The following is a 17,278-nucleotide window of genomic DNA, read 5'->3' on the forward strand; positions in this document are numbered from 1 at the left end:
ATAGATAGATAGATAGATAGATAGATACTTTATTCATCCCCATGGGGAAATTCAACTTTTTTTCCAATGTCCCATACACTTGTTGTAGCAAAACTAATTACATACAATACTTAACTCAGTAAAAAATATGATATGCATCTAAATCACTATCTCAAAAAGCATTAATAATAGCTTTTAAAAAGTTCTTAAGTCCTGGCGGTAGAATTGTAAAGCCTAATGGCATTGGGGAGTATTGACCTCTTCATCCTGTCTGAGGAGCATTGCATCGATAGTAACCTGTCGCTGAAACTGCTTCTCTGTCTCTGGATGGTGCTATGTAGAGGATGTTCAGAGTTATCCATAATTGACCGTAGCCTACTCAGTGCCCTTCGCTCAGCTACCGATGTTAAACTCTCCAGTACTTTGCCCACGACAGAGCCCGCCTTCCTTACCAGCTTATTAAGACGTGAGGCGTCCCTCTTCTTAATGCTTCCTCCCCAACACGCCACCACAAAGAAGAGGGCGCTCTCCACAACTGACCTATAGAACATCTTCAGCATCTCACTACAGACATTGAATGACGCCAACCTTCTTAGGAAGTACAGTCGACTCTGTGCCTTCCTGCACAAGGCATCTGTGTTGGCAGTCCAGTCTAGCTTCTCGTCTAACTGTACTCCCAGATACTTGTAGGTCTTAACCTGCTCCACACATTCTCCATTAATGATCACTGGCTCCATATGAGGCCTAGATCTCCTAAAGTCCACCACCATCTCCTTGGTCTTGGTGATATTGAGACGCAGGTAGTTTGAGTTGCACCATATCACAAAGTCCTGTATCAGTTTCCTATACTCCTCCTCCTGTCCATTCCTGACACACCCCACTATGGCCGTGTCATCAGCGAACTTCTGCACATGGCAGGACTCCGAGTTATATTGGAAGTCTGATGTGTACAGGGTGAACAGGACCGGAGAGAGTACGGTTCCCTGCGGCGCCCCTGTGCTGCTGACCACCGTGTCAGACCTACAGTCTCCCAACCGCACATACTGAGGTCTATCTGTCAAGTAGTCCACTATCCAATCCACCATGTGAGAGTCTACTCCCATCTCCGTTAGTTTGTGCCTTAAGATCTTGGGCTGGATGGTGTTAAAGGCACTAGAGAAGTCAAGGAATGTAATCCTCACAGCACAACTGACCCCCTCTAGGTGAGAGAGTGATTTGTGCAGCAAATACGTGATAGCATCCTCCACTCCCACCTTCTGTCCCAGAGCCTGTTGATCCTGGCTTTTATGCTGTGGTACCATTTTCCGAATGGTAGCAGCTGGAACAGTTTGTGGTTGGGGTGACTTAGGTCTCCAATGATCCTTCGGACCCTTTTTACACACCTGTCTTTGTAAATGTCCTGAATAGTGGGAAATTCACATCTACAGATGCACTGGCCTGTCTGCACCGCTCTCTGCTGAGTACTGCAATTGAGAGAAGTACAGTTCCTATACCAGGCAGTGATGCAGCCAGTCAGGATGCACTCATACAGACCACGTGAGATCCTCGCGTACAAACTCGTTAATGCAAATATCTAAGCAGCTAATCAGGTAGCAGCAACTTAGTGCATAAAAGCACACAGACATGGTCAACAGCTTCAGTTATCATTCAGACCAAATATCGTAACAGGAGGAAATGTGGTCTAAGTGATTTTGACCATGGAGAGATTGTTGGTGCCAGATGGGGTGGTTTGAGTATCTCAGAAGCTGCTGATCTCCTGGGGTTTTCATGCAAAACATTCTCTAGAGTTTACAGAGAATTGTGTGATAAACAAATAAAAAACATCCAGTCTGTGGCAGTTCTGTTACTAAAAATGTCTTGTTAATGAAAGAGGTCAGAGGAGAATGGCCAGACTGGTTCTAGGTGACAGGAGTTTGACAGTAACTCAAATAATCACACTCTACAACAGTAGTGCGCAGAAGAGCATCTCTGAATACACAACATGTCCAACCTTGAAGCCAATGGGGTAGAGAAGCGAAGCTTGTGAACATAGGCACGGGCGATACATAATAATGTGACCACTGAGTATTCTTCCCTCAGGAGATGCTAGAAAAGTGAATCACTTTTAATTCTCGGCTGCCCTGTGTTCAATTGATCCTGATAAATGAACATAAGTAATATCCAAGTGAGGAAAATATTACACCCTGCTGTTTATGACAATAAACTGAATCTGATTCAAAACCTTTGGCATTAACTTATTTGTGGATATGGTGATACCAACACTTACAGTGCACCCTTAATTAACACTGATCAGAAGAGGCAATTAAAGGTCATTTTCATTGGCTGTGCCTGGAGTCACTGCAGGTCAGAATAGATAAAGATAAACATTTTTTTCCTTCTCACCACAGATTGAGAATTGTAGTTTTCTTCTCAAACTTACTTCCGCTAACTTTAATTCATTGTACAGACAACCAGTAAGCACCATGAGCAAAATCTGCTTTGGCACAGTGATCCATTCTGTCGTGGACTTAAAGTTTGGTAATTAAATGAAGCTGTTCAAACGGCAGCCACTAGGACCGAGTATGAGACTTAATCAGAGCAGTCAATAGAGAATGAACACTGAGGCTAATTGCAAAAATGGTTGGAAGGGAGTTGAGGCAAACAGATTTACCCAAAGGACAGTGGATTTTGGAACTCATTGCACAAGAGGAAGTTGGTGGCAGAAGCCCTCATTACATTTTATAAGAACCTGGATGAGCACTTGCTTTGTCATAGCCTACAGACAGAGGTGGGATTAGACAAAGTCGCTTCTTTGCAGGCAGCATAAACATAATGTTCTGAGGAAGTGCTTTAGGCTTCCGCTGAATGGTCTTCATGATTCATTGACCTTGTTTCTCTCGCCACTGATACTGACCAACCTGCTGGGTATTGCCAGCATTTTCTGATTTTGTTTCGGATTTTCAGCATCTGCAATGTTTTAGTTTTTGATTAGCCCAATGGGCCAAATGATCTCGCTCGATTCTGTATGTCTTTGCAATTTATTATTTACCTGAACAGGAAGGTTTTTGATCTATTCAGCATTGAGGAAGAAGACCCCTGGAACCACAGTTGCCTACGAGATCATGGGGAGCAAAGCAAAGTGTGTTCTTTGGGGTTCTTACATTATGCTGATATCTGGTGATTAATGATTGGAAGTGTTGAGTCAGAAGAAAGTAAGTGTGCCAGTGATGCCACTGCCTGAACTAAAAGCTGGAGAGTGGCTTGAGGGTTAGGAGAGTTTATTAGTCACCACATTCAGGAGTGTAGGCACAATGTTGGGGAGTAAAAATGAGCCACGCTTATGAAAGCAAGTGTGGTGAGGAATGTTCCGACACCTCCCATCCGTCAATCCATCACTGAAGTGGCATGATAACATCTTTTAAAACAGTGAGTATAGTCATAAACCATTGGTTTGTGTTGTGAATAAGCAAGTTTGGAACTGCATAGCTGTGAACCCCTCCTACTGGCAAGTAGGAACTTGAGTAAACCTGCTGCAGGCATTTCAATGTTACCTGCAATGTGTCCAGTATTTAAAAAAAATACAGGGAGTATTTGCTTCTGATCAGCGTGGGTCAGGAGTTGTGGATGAATTCTTGTCATGTATGCATTGCTCTTTATGACAGATATTTCAAAATACTAAGTGCAAGTTATTTCAGACACTAAACATACGGATTGTATGAAATGGATTGAACTGTGGGACAGGGCCCTGGATTAGAATGTGAAATGGACAAATCCGTCACTGCCTGTAATGAGCTGAAGGTAGGCAAGGCTCCCTGTCAGTACACATGACCTGCACAGGAAGTAATGCCTGATGCATAACAGCAAACTCATTCTAACTAACAGGGGAATAAACTCGCTTACAGTATCCCACAATAATGGCCCACAGTGCGATTTACTTCTGCCTCGCTTAGCCAGGCTGAGATGCCAGTTGTTGGTACAGAAAGCCAGACACAAAGCAAGACTGGGAATTATTATTGGAACTGTTACTTGACAGGATTTCAGTTTGACTGGATTATTTTTTAACCAATATTTTTGACATTGTATTATCGTTGGTTTGCAACATAAGCAGCCAAAGGGTGACACAACTGTAACATAGGATATGGGGAAAAGAGGCAAAGGCTGGTCAGACTCATTGCATGCACCTACCCTCAGGTGGCAAGGGCTTATCTGCCTCTGTAAAGAGATGTTGGCATGGCAGACTCAGTTCTTCTGGTAAATAGGTTAGATTTCTCTTTGCCAATTCCAGTTCAGACTCCAATACCATCAGCCCTGAGCTTCTGCATGAGAACCTCTCCAAACTCAACCAGGTCCCATGTGCTGGTGGATCACAAACTTCCTCTCTGACCAGCACATGAAGATGGCCATGGCAAAACGCTGCTCACTGGCACATTCTCAGCTGCAGGACTACATGTTAAAGAACACACTGAAACTTGGTGCAGCCATCACAAGGACCCGGTGGAGATGGACCACGGTTTAGAGTTCTTCTCCTGCGGGAGAGGGAGGGGCTGGGTGGTGAGAGGAAGACAATATCAGGTTGTATTGTCTAATAAGAACTTCCAGAGTGCCACATGTGTGGCTGAATTACGTTACACCATATTGAATTTAATGATAATGTCTGTAAAGAATTTAGAGTTGTTTATTGTTGCAAATAATTTTATTGTGAATAAAGTTTGTGATAATTTTCTCACACATGAAATGCTAACTCTTTTTTTCATTCCACTGATGCTGTCTGACATCCTGAGTGTATCCAGCATATTTTGGTTGTTATTACACCATTCCACTGGTGGCCCACTTTGGGTCAAGGATTTTGCTTGCTGAGCGCACATTGATGGCAATTTTCTCAGCGTCAGTAAAGAGGAACAAAATACCATAGGAGTATCAGAAATCCTTCACTGATGGGTCATCTTCCTGGCATGCCATATCACACGGACAATATAGAGGCTGCCTGGCGGGTAAAAACCCATCTACGCAATGATAAATGTGAGATTCCTAATTAGCGTCGGGTGCAGCCTTCATCACAAGAAATAAAGATGGTCAAAACTGATTTTCCAGAAGCAATTTGGCAAGGGAAACCTTTTTAATATTCAGCTGCAGTCTTTGTTTCCATATCAAAGTATAATTCACCTCCATCAGTTTTTAGGCCTGGTAAAGGCCTGGTAGCACCAGAGTGATTAACTCAATGAAAAAGGCCAACAACAAAAAAAAGAGCGATTACATAAGCAACGGATGTTGAGACTTGCTTTTAGATCATGGTCATTTTTAAATTAGGAAGTCTGGCTGAAGGGTCAAATCCCATTAAGATAGCAATCAGTAAGGCTTAAATGAGCTGTGCTGAAGAAAGCGTGAAGATGGTGTTAATGATGGCAATGATTAGGTAGCTCTGTGTTTATCCTTCACCTGGGAAGGAATAGGTTGGAAAGGAATATGCTGAATTAACTGAAACCTTAACTTCTGTTTCATACAACTTGTTCTAACTGGTGATAATTCCAAGTAATTCAGCAGGAAATGGGTACAAACCTCAGAAAAATATTGAATCCAGATGGGGTGGATGGAATCCGAATGCATTGTCAATCACTACGATGTACATATCTTCTTAATTTCTTAAGCTACCTTAGTTTTTACACTGCTCAAGTATTTCACTGATGTTCCAGCATCAAATGCTTTATTGAGACAATGAAACAGCAAAGTAAATATGATAGATTTGGAGGCAAGAGGCAAAGGGTGTCTAGATTCACAAGTTTGCATTACTTAAATAAATGAACCTGGCAAGATTGTGGGAATGAATCTGAAAAACCAAAAGTAGTGAGTTGGAGTAGTAGGGTGGGGAATGGGATAGATCATGGGTAGGGGATAATAAACCTTCCATTGCTGGCAGTAAACTTGGTTGAGAGAGTTGTTGGAGGATTTGCACATACCTCTGCACTTACAACCACCAAAGGGGGTTAAAAGAAAGCATTGAAAGAGTGTGATGATCAGTGAGAACTCTCCTTCAACAATAGTTGATTAAATCAAGGTAGAGTGATAGACCAAACAACTATAGTTGATTTTGAGTGTGTTCATGCACCTTTAAGAACAGCGAGTACTGCTGGATGGTTTTTAATATGCTCTTGTCAGTCTGGACTTAGTAGATAGATAGATAGATAGATAGATAGATACTTTATTCATCCCCATGGGGAAATTCAACTTTTTTTCCAATGTCCCATACACTTGTTGTAGCAAAACTAATTACATACAATACTTAACTCAGTAAAAAATATGATATGCATCTAAATCACTATCTCAAAAAGCATTAATAATAGCTTTTAAAAAGTTCTTAAGTCCTGGCGGTAGAATTGTAAAGCCTAATGGCATTGGGGAGTATTGACCTCTTCATCCTGTCTGAGGAGCATTGCATCGATAGTAACCTGTCGCTGAAACTGCTTCTCTGTCTCTGGATGGTGCTATGTAGAGGATGTTCAGAGTTATCCATAATTGACCGTAGCCTACTCAGCGCCCTTTGCTCAGCTACCGATGTTAAACTCTCCAGTACTTTGCCCACGACAGAGCCCGCCTTCCTTACCAGCTTATTAAGACGTGAGGCGTCCCTCTTCTTAATGCTTCCTCCCCAACACGCCACCACAAAGAAGAGGGCGCTCTCCACAACTGACCTATAGAACATCTTCAGCATCTCACTACAGACATTGAATGACGCCAACCTTCTTAGGAAGTACAGTCGACTCTGTGCCTTCCTGCACAAGGCATCTGTGTTGGCAGTCCAGTCTAGCTTCTCGTCTAACTGTACTCCCAGATACTTGTAGGTCTTAACCTGCTCCACACATTCTCCATTAATGATCACTGGCTCCATATGAGGCCTAGATCTCCTAAAGCCCACCACCATCTCCTTGGTCTTGGTGATATTGAGACGCAGGTAGTTTGAGTTGCACCATATCACAAAGTCCTGTATCAGTTTCCTATACTCCTCCTCCTGTCCATTCCTGACACACCCCACTATGGCCGTGTCATCAGCGAACTTCTGCACATGGCAGGACTCCGAGTTATATTGGAAGTCTGATGTGTACAGGGTGAACAGGACCGGAGACAGTACGGTTCCCTGCGGCGCCCCTGTGCTGCTGACCACCGTGTCAGACCTACAGTTTCCCAACCGCACATACTGAGGTCTATCTGTCAAGTAGTCCACTATCCAATCCACCATGTGAGAGTCTACTCCCATCTCCGTTAGTTTGTGCCTTAAGATCTTGGGCTGGATGGTGTTAAAGGCACTAGAGAAGTCAAGGAATGTAATCCTCACAGCACAACTGACCCCCTCTAGGTGAGAGAGTGATTTGTGCAGCAAATACGTGATAGCATCCTCCACTCCCACCTTCTCCTTATACGCAAACTGAAGAGGATCCTGGGCGTGCCTGGTTTGTGGCCTCAGATTCTGTATTATCAGCCGCTCCATGGTCTTCATAACGTGCGACGTCAAGGCAACAGGTCTGAAGTCATTCAACTCCTTTGGTTGTGGTTTCTTCGGTACCGGGACAATACAGGATGTTTTCCACTGTCTGGGTACTCTTCTCTGCTCCAGGCTCATGTTGAAGATGCGCTGTAGTGGTTCTCCCAGCTCAGTCGCACAGGCCCTCAGTAATCGTGGGGAAACTCCATCCGGTCCAGCCGCCTTGCTGGTACAGATCTTCCTCAGTTGACCTTCCACCTGTGCAGCCGTAATCCTGGGCGTGGGCAAGGTCTCCTGTGAGTGGCTATTTTCCTGTGAGGGAAGTAAGCCTGGTGTGGATTTCTGCGGTGAGGATGAGATTGTGCTGTCGAACCTGTTGAAGAAGTTGTTCAGCTGGTTCGCTTTCTCCACATCTCCACTTATGTTCGCCCCCCGCTTTGCACCGCATCCGGTGATGATCTTCATCCCATCCTCTGTTCCTCTGGTAAATAGGTTAGAATTCTCTTTGCCAATTCCAGTTCAGACTTCAATACCATCAGCCCTGAGCGTCTGCATGAGAACCTCTCCAAACTCGACCAGGTCCCATGTGCTGGTGGATCACAAACTTCCTCTCTGACAGTGTGTGAAACTAGACAAGCACATCTCCACATCCCACTCAGTCAGGATTGGTGCACCTCTGAGTGTGTTCTCTCCCCTCTTCTGATTTCTCTATGCATCAATAACACCACTTGATAGATTCAGTGATCTATCCGTTAAACTGATGAAGTTTGCAGGTGACACCATTATCACTGAACTAATCACCAGAGGTAATGAATCCAAGTACTGTACCACCAGAAAGTAATCAAGCTGGAGTCCTGGAGAATTCACAACAACTTGGAGCTGAATTCCCTCAAATATGGAGATATATAGTGACATCAGGAGAATTGTGTCTCCTCTCCATGCACTCAACATCAACAACTCTACAGTTGGCAGCATTTCAACATTCACTTTCTTGGGCAACATATTTTCACAGGACCTCATCTGGGAAAACTATATCTCTTTCAATAACAAAATGGCTCAGCAGAGGATGGACTTCTTAGAATAATACTACATCACAGCACCCAAACAAGCTTTTCAGTCCATCAACTCTGTGCCAAACTATTGTTCTGACTAGTCCCATCGACCTGCACCCAAGCCATAGCCCTCCAATCCATGTACGCATCCAAATTTCTCATAAATGTTGAAATTGAACCTGCATGTACCACTTTCATTGGCAGTTCATTTCACACTCTCACCGTCATCTTAAGTGAAGAAGTTTCCCCTCATGTTTTCCTTAAGCATTTCACCTTTCATCCTTAACCCATGACTTCTAGTTCCACTGTCACCCAACCTCAGTGGAAATGGCTTGCTTGCATTTATCCTATCTCTACCCCTTATAATTTTGTACACCACTATCAAATCTCTGCTTATTCTTTAACACTCCAGAGAATCCAGTCTTAACCTACTCAAACTTCCACTATAACTCATGCTCTCAAGTTCTGGCAACATGCTTGTAATTTTTCTTCGAACTCTTTCAATCTTAATTTTCCTGTAGGTAGGTGGTCAGAAATGCGTACAATGCTCCAAATTAGGCCTCACTAAATTCTTATAAAACTTCCGTATAACAAATCAAATCCTGTATTCAATTTATTGATTTATAAAGGCCAATGTGCCAAAGCTCGCTTTACAACCCTATCTACCTGTGACACCACATTCAAGGAATTGTGGATCTGTATTCCCAGATCCCTCTGTTCTACCGCACTCCTCAGGTCCCTATCGTTCACTGCTTCTTGTGGCAAATTAGTAAAACTGCATCTTCCCCAGAATTGAGTGGTATAATTACACACTGCCTTCATAGGCAGCATCCTCACATCACTCATTACTGTATAGTTTGGTGCAGCATGCTCTTACAAAATATACAATAACTATAGCGCAGTGGTCCCCAATCACCGGGCCGCAAAGCATGTGCTACTGGGCCGCGAGGAAACAATATGATTTGTCGATATGAAATGATATGAGTCAGCTGCACCTTTCCTCATTCCCTGTCATGCCCACTATTGAACTTGAATGCACGTGAGGTCATCAATCACCTAAACGTAGTGATACCCTAGCGCCAGGGATCACCGGTTGGCCTCAGGTAACCGGTGGCCTCGTGCGGCTGGTGAGAAGTGCCGTTGCTACTGGCCTGGAGCGTGGACAGTTGGGCGCCGCCTCTAAACCTGCTTAGCACACCGAGTGTTCATGGGGAACCCAGTGCTAAAATATTCACAGGCGACCTAATTCGGGCTCAGGGTTTCGTAAGTAGCAGAGCAGCTACCTCATTGCGATCTATTGAAAGTCATCCCTCAAGCCAAACTTTTGTTGGCTGATAGATCCTACCTACCTACGGTGGGGGGGGGGGGGCACGTGCCCTGTTGCACTCCTCGCTCGCTCGGTCGGTCGGTCGCTATCTCTGGACTGCGACCGCCGCGGCCCCGGCACGGGGACCTCTGGCCCTTACCTTGTCCTCTCACTGGTGTGTTGCAATGATTTTATATGTTCATACAAGGAAAATATGCACTGTGTGTTTAATATCCAAACATTACTTAAAATGTTATGATGCTATTGACTTATAAGTGAGTTATAATTGACTTATCACTATATTCATGCCAGGAAAATATGCCCCATGTGTTTAATATTAAATTTGTTAGATAAACCCTTTTAGAAACAAAATTGAGTGGATTAGCTACTTATAAGTGACTTATCACCTATATTCCGGTCGTGATTAACACCCCCACCTCTCCTCCCGCCGGTCGGCCGGTCCGCAAGAATATTGTCAATATTAAACCGGTCCGTGGTGCAAAAAAGGTTGGTGACCCCTGCTATAGCGGACTGACAGGTGAGCTGAAAGGGTCATTGGCAGCAGTCTACCATCACTGCAGGACTTGTATGCGTCCAGGACAAAGAAGCAGTTGAGGAAAAAAAAATCACAGTGCACATTACTCAACCAGCAATCTTTCTTTTTCAAAAGCTCCACCCTGGAAAGCACTATAGGACTAATCAAACAAAAACTTCATTCCATTTTAAAAGTTTCTTTCCTCGGGCAATTAATCCGATAAACCATTCTAATCAGTCCCACCCACCACATTCTCTCTGATACCTCTGTCACTGTACTGCATTGCAAACACTTTAAACCACTTTTTATAACACTCTTTACTTTGCAAATATGTACTGGTATTTATGTGTTTATGCACGCTTTATTCCATAGCTGTACTGTAACCTCTACCTTTATTTTTTAAATAATTTTTTATTCTTATAATTGCTGAATGTTGTTTTTAAATGCATGTCACGCCAAGACACCACAGCTAATTCCTAACACATGTAAATGTACAATATATGGTGAATAAAGTTGATCCTTGATCCTTGGTCCTTAATCCTTATTGCATCAATCACTATTGCTCGCTGAATGTTGATTGTTTTCAATGAAGAATAGCCCCTTCCGTCTAATTTGCAGCAATTCAAAAGAGGCACGGAGGCTAATAAAGATGGCATATTGCTCCTTGAGGAAATGGCAAGGGAGTAATCAAGTGAGAGGGAAAGGTGAATCAGTTTTGTTAACTAGATCAAGGATGACGGGCACTCTAGATGTGTTGGTGAGCTAGGAAAGGAAAGTTCAGGTTCAACGTTCAAAGTAAATTTCATTATCAGAATAAATATAAGCATTCAGCCTGTGTATACCTCAAAATTATGCTCTAGGCTTTTCAGTTCCAGATGCATATGGTTGCTAGTCCATAGGCTCCCTCAAGTGCAGGCTGATGTGTGTTCGTGAGCCTGGTTTGAATTCTCTCACTTCCCATCACCACAATGAAAATGATCTGAAAATTACAAATTCAGCATAGTTTAATTTTTAACATAGCAACTTAATCACCAGCCATTTCTTGTTGTTATGTCAGCCAAGTTGTAACTCTACTGACTTCCAAGCAGTTGCCTTCAGTACTTTCTGTAAAAGTGAGATAATCCATGGTTGTGGTGTTAATAAACTCATCAATGTTTTACAAGCCTCTGAGTCCCATTCCACAAGCAATATTCTGCTCTGCCGCCCACACACTGAAGTATTTCTCTATATCATGTCTTCACCAATTGGTTTCACCATAGTACTCATGCTCCAAAACATTTCTGCTTATCCTATACAGAGGAGAAAGGAGGGATAAATCAGCATACAGGAGGAAGATTGAAAATTTGGTTGAGTAGTGTCATAACAACAACCTCTCTCCCAATGTCAGAAAAACCAAGAAATTGGTTGTAAACTTCAGGAGAGGTAAACCAAAGATCAATGAGCCAGCCTTCATCTGAGGATCAGAAGTGGAGACGGCAGCAACTTTAAATTCCTCAGTGTTACTATTTCAGAGGACCTGTCCTGGACCCAACATGCAAGTGCAATTGCAAAGAAAGCACAACAACACCTCTACTTCCTTAAGAGTCTACGGAGATTCAGCATGACATCTACAACTTTGACAAACTTCTACAGATGTGCAGTAGAGAATATATTGACTGGCTGCATTACAGCCTGGTAGAGAAACACCAATGCCTTTGAGTGGAAAATCTTACAAAAGGTAGTGGATGTGGCCTAGTACATCACAGGTAGAGCACTCCCAACCATTAAGCCTATCTGCATGAAACATTGTTGTAAGAAAGCAACATCCATCACCAGGGAGATCCTCACCACCCAAACAATGCTCTTTTCTCACTGCTGCTATCAGGTAGAAAGTACAAGAACCTCAGGATTCACACCACCTGGTTCAAGAACAAGTACTGCCCCATAACCATCAGGCTCTTGAACAAAAGGGGATAAGTACACTCACTTGCACATTGATTGAGATGTTCCCACAACCAATTATCTCACTTTAAGGACTCTTAAACTTGTTTTGTCATGGTCTCATTATTTATTGATATTTATTTACACGGTACATGCACTGTTTGTTGTCTTCTGTGCTCTACTTGATCTTTCATTGATCCTGTTATAGTTATTAATCTATACATTTGCTGAGTATGCTGGCAGGAAAATGAATCTCAGGGTTGTATGTTTTGTATAAGAAGATAGAGGAGCCTTGGGACTCGTGCCACCAGGTTCAGGAACAGTTACTCCCCCTCAAGCATCAGGCTCCTGAACCAAAGGAGAAAACTTCACTCAATTTCATATGCCCCATCATTGTGGTGTGCCTACAACCTATGGACTGACTTTCAGGGACTCTTCGCCACATGCTCTTGATATTTCTTGCTTATTTATTTATTCATTTATTTATTTATTTATTTATTTATTTATTTATATTAATTCTTTCTTTTTGTACTGGTACAGTTTGTTGTCTTTTGCACACTGGTTGAACGCTCAAATTGGTGTTCTCTTGCATTGATTCTATTATGGTAATTATTTTATTATGGAGCTATTGAGTATGCCCATGAGAAAATAAATCTCAGGGTTGTATATGGTGACATATGTGTAGTTTGATATTAAATTTACTTTGAACTTTGTTGGAATTCCTAGAGGAAATAACAAGCAGGATAGACAAAGCAGAGCCAGTGGATTTGAACTTTCAAAATACCTTTGAAAAGGTGCCATACGTGAGACTGCAAAACAAGATAAGAGCCCATGGTTTTGCAGGAAAGATACTAGCATGGATAGAAAATTGGCTGACTGGCAAAAGGCAAAGGGTTGGAATGAATGAAACCCTCTCTGGTTGGCCATCAGTAACCTGTGATGTTCCGCAGGGGTTGGTGTTGGGACTCGCAGTTGCAGTTGGTGAGGCCACACTGTGTTTGGTTTTCTTATCCTGGTTTAGGAAAGACGTGACTAAGCTGGAAAGAGTGCAGAAAATATTTATGAGGATGTTGCCAGGTCTATAGGGCTATAGGGAGCGGTTAGCCAGGCTAGGTTTTTATTCCTTGAAACACAGGAGAATGAGGGGACCTTATGGAAATGTTTACAATTATGAGAGGCACTGATTGAGTGTACTCTATATTACATTGACTGTTCTATTTATTATAAATTACTGTGATTGCACATTGCACATTTAGATGGAGATATAACGTAAAGATTTTTACTCCTCATGTATGTGAAGGATGTAAGAAATAAAGCCAATTCATTTCAAAATTCAATAAGATGGCTTCTTCCCCTCGCCGATCCAATTTCCAATTGGGCATTGAAACCATGAAAACTACCTCACTACTTCTTTAAAAATTCTGTTTTTGCACAACTTCTCATAATTTAACTACTTAATATACAAATACAATTACTGTAATTCATTTTTCCCTATATTTATCATGTATTGCTTTGTACTGCTGCTGCAAAGTCAACGAAGTTCACAACACATGCCGGTGATATTAAACCTAATTTTGATTCTGGTAACAGTCTTTCCCCAGGGGAAGGGAAGAGCAGAACTAGATTTAGAGTGAGAATAGAAAGATTTAAAAGGAATCTGAGGGGCAAATTCTTTACACAGAATGTGATGAATATATGGAAAAATCTGCTCCAGGAAATGGTTAAGGCTGATACAATAATATCATTTAAGAAGGTACACAGAGGGGCGGGGCTTAGAGGGAAATGCGTCAGACACTGGGAACTGGGACCAGCTTGGTGGCACCATGGTCATTAAGATGGGTTCGTTGGGCTAAAGGACCTGTATCCATACTGTGTTGCTCTACGAATCTATAGTTCTAAAAGGATGTGCCCTCAGAAAAGCAGAGTGGAGATCAACATGCACTTGTGGATGAGATAAGAATATGTTATAAGTTTATGGTGCTTTGCGATGTATTGGAAGCTATGCATAAATTTATTGACTGTGTTAATTCATGATAAAAGAAACAAAATGCTTGAGAAGCACAAAGGATCTGCAGAGTCAAAGCAATGGTTGATGTTTAAGGTTGACTATTCCTCACCCTCTACAGATGCTGCCTGACCCACTGACTTCCTCCAGCAGTTTATTTTGCAGTGTCTGTGATTTCCTGTGTCTCTCATTAGTGGGTGTATTGATCTGTGTTTGAGGTTATAATTGATGCTTTAAAGATGTTCGCAACACAATGATTATGTGTAATCAAGATAACAACTGAAGTATAGGGTGTGATATTATTTATAATGAAGCCTATTAGAAAGGTAATACATTGGGATTATCTGTACTAGGAGCAAATAACCGCAGCAATGTTATGTTTAATTATAGCATATAACTTGTAACTGAAGGAACTAAAACATGAGTGTTTTTTATTCAGTTAAATCTAAGAACAGTATATTTAAGATCATAAGACCATAAGACATAGGAATAGAATGAGGCTATTTGGCCCATCGAGTCTGCTCCACCATTCAATCATGGCTGATCCTTTTTTTCTCCTCCTCAACCACATTTCCCAGTCTTCTCCCTGTAACCTTTGATGCCATGTCCAATCAAGAACCTGTCATTCTCTGCCTTTTAAACAGTTAGTTAATTCTATAATTAACTATAACTCTATAATTCTATAACTCAGCACCAGATCTAGCCTTGGCTGCTCTAGCAAAGCAAGTGCAAAAGGGGTTGAACCGTTATACATCCATGGTCCTTTTACAGTTTGTAATACATTGATTGTTAGAGTCACAGCCATTCTGTTAACAGCAATGACATCATTAAACCTATCAATCAATTAAATCATATCAATTCACCAGAGTGGATTCAAGCATTATGATCTCCAGAAAGCGCTATGTGGCCAGCAGGATTAGAGTATTGCTTCAGCTAGGTGATAATGTTCACACATGCAACATCAAGTAAGAGAGGTTTAAAGTCCTTCCTTTGATAACTTATTTTTTTCGAGCAACAAATCAAAGTTTGTCTTCCACCCCATCAGCTCCACATTCAGTGGATCACCCTCCTTAATTTCCTCCACCTCCAGTGAGATTTTCCCATCTCCTCGCTTTTCTGTGTTTCAAGGAGATCAGTCCCTCAACAAATCCCCCATCTGCTCTTCCATCCCCACCAGCCACTTACCTTCTCATCCGGTTTCCCATACAACCGTGGGAGATTTTACACTGGTCTTTTTACCTCTCCCCTTCCCACCATTCTGAGACCCAAACAGACTTTCCAGAAAAAGCAGCAATTCACTTGAACTTCTTCCAACTTTGGGAATTGCATGTTGACTCACAAAGTGGCCTCCTGTACAGTGGGAAAACTGCATATCAGGGTTTAGAAGAATGAGGGGGATGTCATTGAAACCTATATTATTCTAACAGGACTTTTTTAAATTTATCATCAAAGAATAATGAGTAAAACAGTAATAAGAGTTGAAGGGCAATAATTGTTCTTGAACCTGGTGGTGTGGGACCTAAGGTTCCTGTACCTCCTGTCCGATGCTAGTAGAGAGAAGAGAACATGTGCTGGATGGTGAGAGTTGTTGATGCTGAATGCTACTTTCTTGTGCTAGTGTTCCTTGGAACTGTGCTCAAAGGTGAGGTGGGTTTTGCTGGTGTCGGACTGGAGTAGATGCAGGACAGGTGTGCCCAACGGCCAAGAGTTGAGAACCAGTGGTCATATTTTAAGGATGAGGATAGGCCACTTATGACTGAGACGAAGAGAAATTTCTTCTACCTGAGAGTAGGGAACCTGTGGAAACCTTTATTACAGAAAACAATCGAAGCCATGTCACAAAATGTATTCAAGAAGAAGTTAGACATTGCTCTTAGGGGTAGAGAAATCAAGAGGTAATGGGAGAAAGATGGAACAGGGGACTGAATTTGGATGATCAGCCATGATTATATAAAATGGTAGAAGAGGCCTGAAGGGTAAAGTGGCATTTCCTGGCTCTAATTTCAAATAGTTCTATGTCTGAAGCACTTTGTTTCATCATGACACAGAGAGTAACTCTAGGGCAGATGACACTCTAGTGGCACAGGTTTAACCATGTGTCGTTTATTTTAGACTCAGCTATGTTCAGAGAGCTGAATGTAGATGAATTCTACTTTTAAGACTGTAAGACCATTAGACATAGGAGCAGAAATAGGCCATTCAGCCCATGGTCCTCTCCATCATTTCATCATATTGCTGACCCCAGATCCCATTCAACCCCATCCACCTGCCCTCTCGCCATATCACTTGATGCCCTGACCACTCAGGAATCTATCAACTTCTGCCTTATATATCACCATGAACTTGGCCTTCACTGCAGTCTGTGGCAGGAACATTCCACAGATTCACCACTCTTTGGCTAAAGTATTCTTCCTTACTTCTGTTCTAAAAGGTTGCCCCTCAATTTTGAGGCTGTGCCCTCTAGTTCTGTGTCCAACAGAGGAAGCAACCCTCTCCACATTCACCTTATCTAGTCCTTTCAACATTCAGTAGGTTTCAATGAGATCCCCATGCATTCTTCTAAATTTCAGTGAAGACAGGCTCTAAGTTGTTATGTTTACTCCTTCATTCTCAGAATTATCCCGGACTCTCTCCAATGACAATACATGTTTTCTGAGATAAGGGGCCTAAAACTGTTGACAATATTCCAAGTGCTCGTGTCTTATAAAGCCTCAGCATTATCTCCTTGTTTTTATATTCTATTCCCCTTTAAATAAATGGCAACATTGCATTTGCCTTCTTTACCACAGACTCAACCTGTAAATTAACCTTCTGGGAGTCTTGAATGAGGACTCCTAAGTCTCTCTGCACCTCTGATGTTTGAACTTTCTCTCCATCTAGGTAACAGTTCGCATTATTGTTCCTTTTACCAACATCTCCTCCTCGCTGACAAGCAACATTGGTGCACTTCAGGGGTGCTTGCTTATCCCACTGCTCTACTCTCTCTGTAGCCATGACTGTGTGGCTAGGCATAGCTCAAATACCATCT

This window comes from Hemitrygon akajei, chromosome 6 (genome assembly GCF_048418815.1).
Source record: "Hemitrygon akajei chromosome 6, sHemAka1.3, whole genome shotgun sequence".
Taxonomy (NCBI): Eukaryota; Metazoa; Chordata; class Chondrichthyes; order Myliobatiformes; family Dasyatidae; genus Hemitrygon; species Hemitrygon akajei.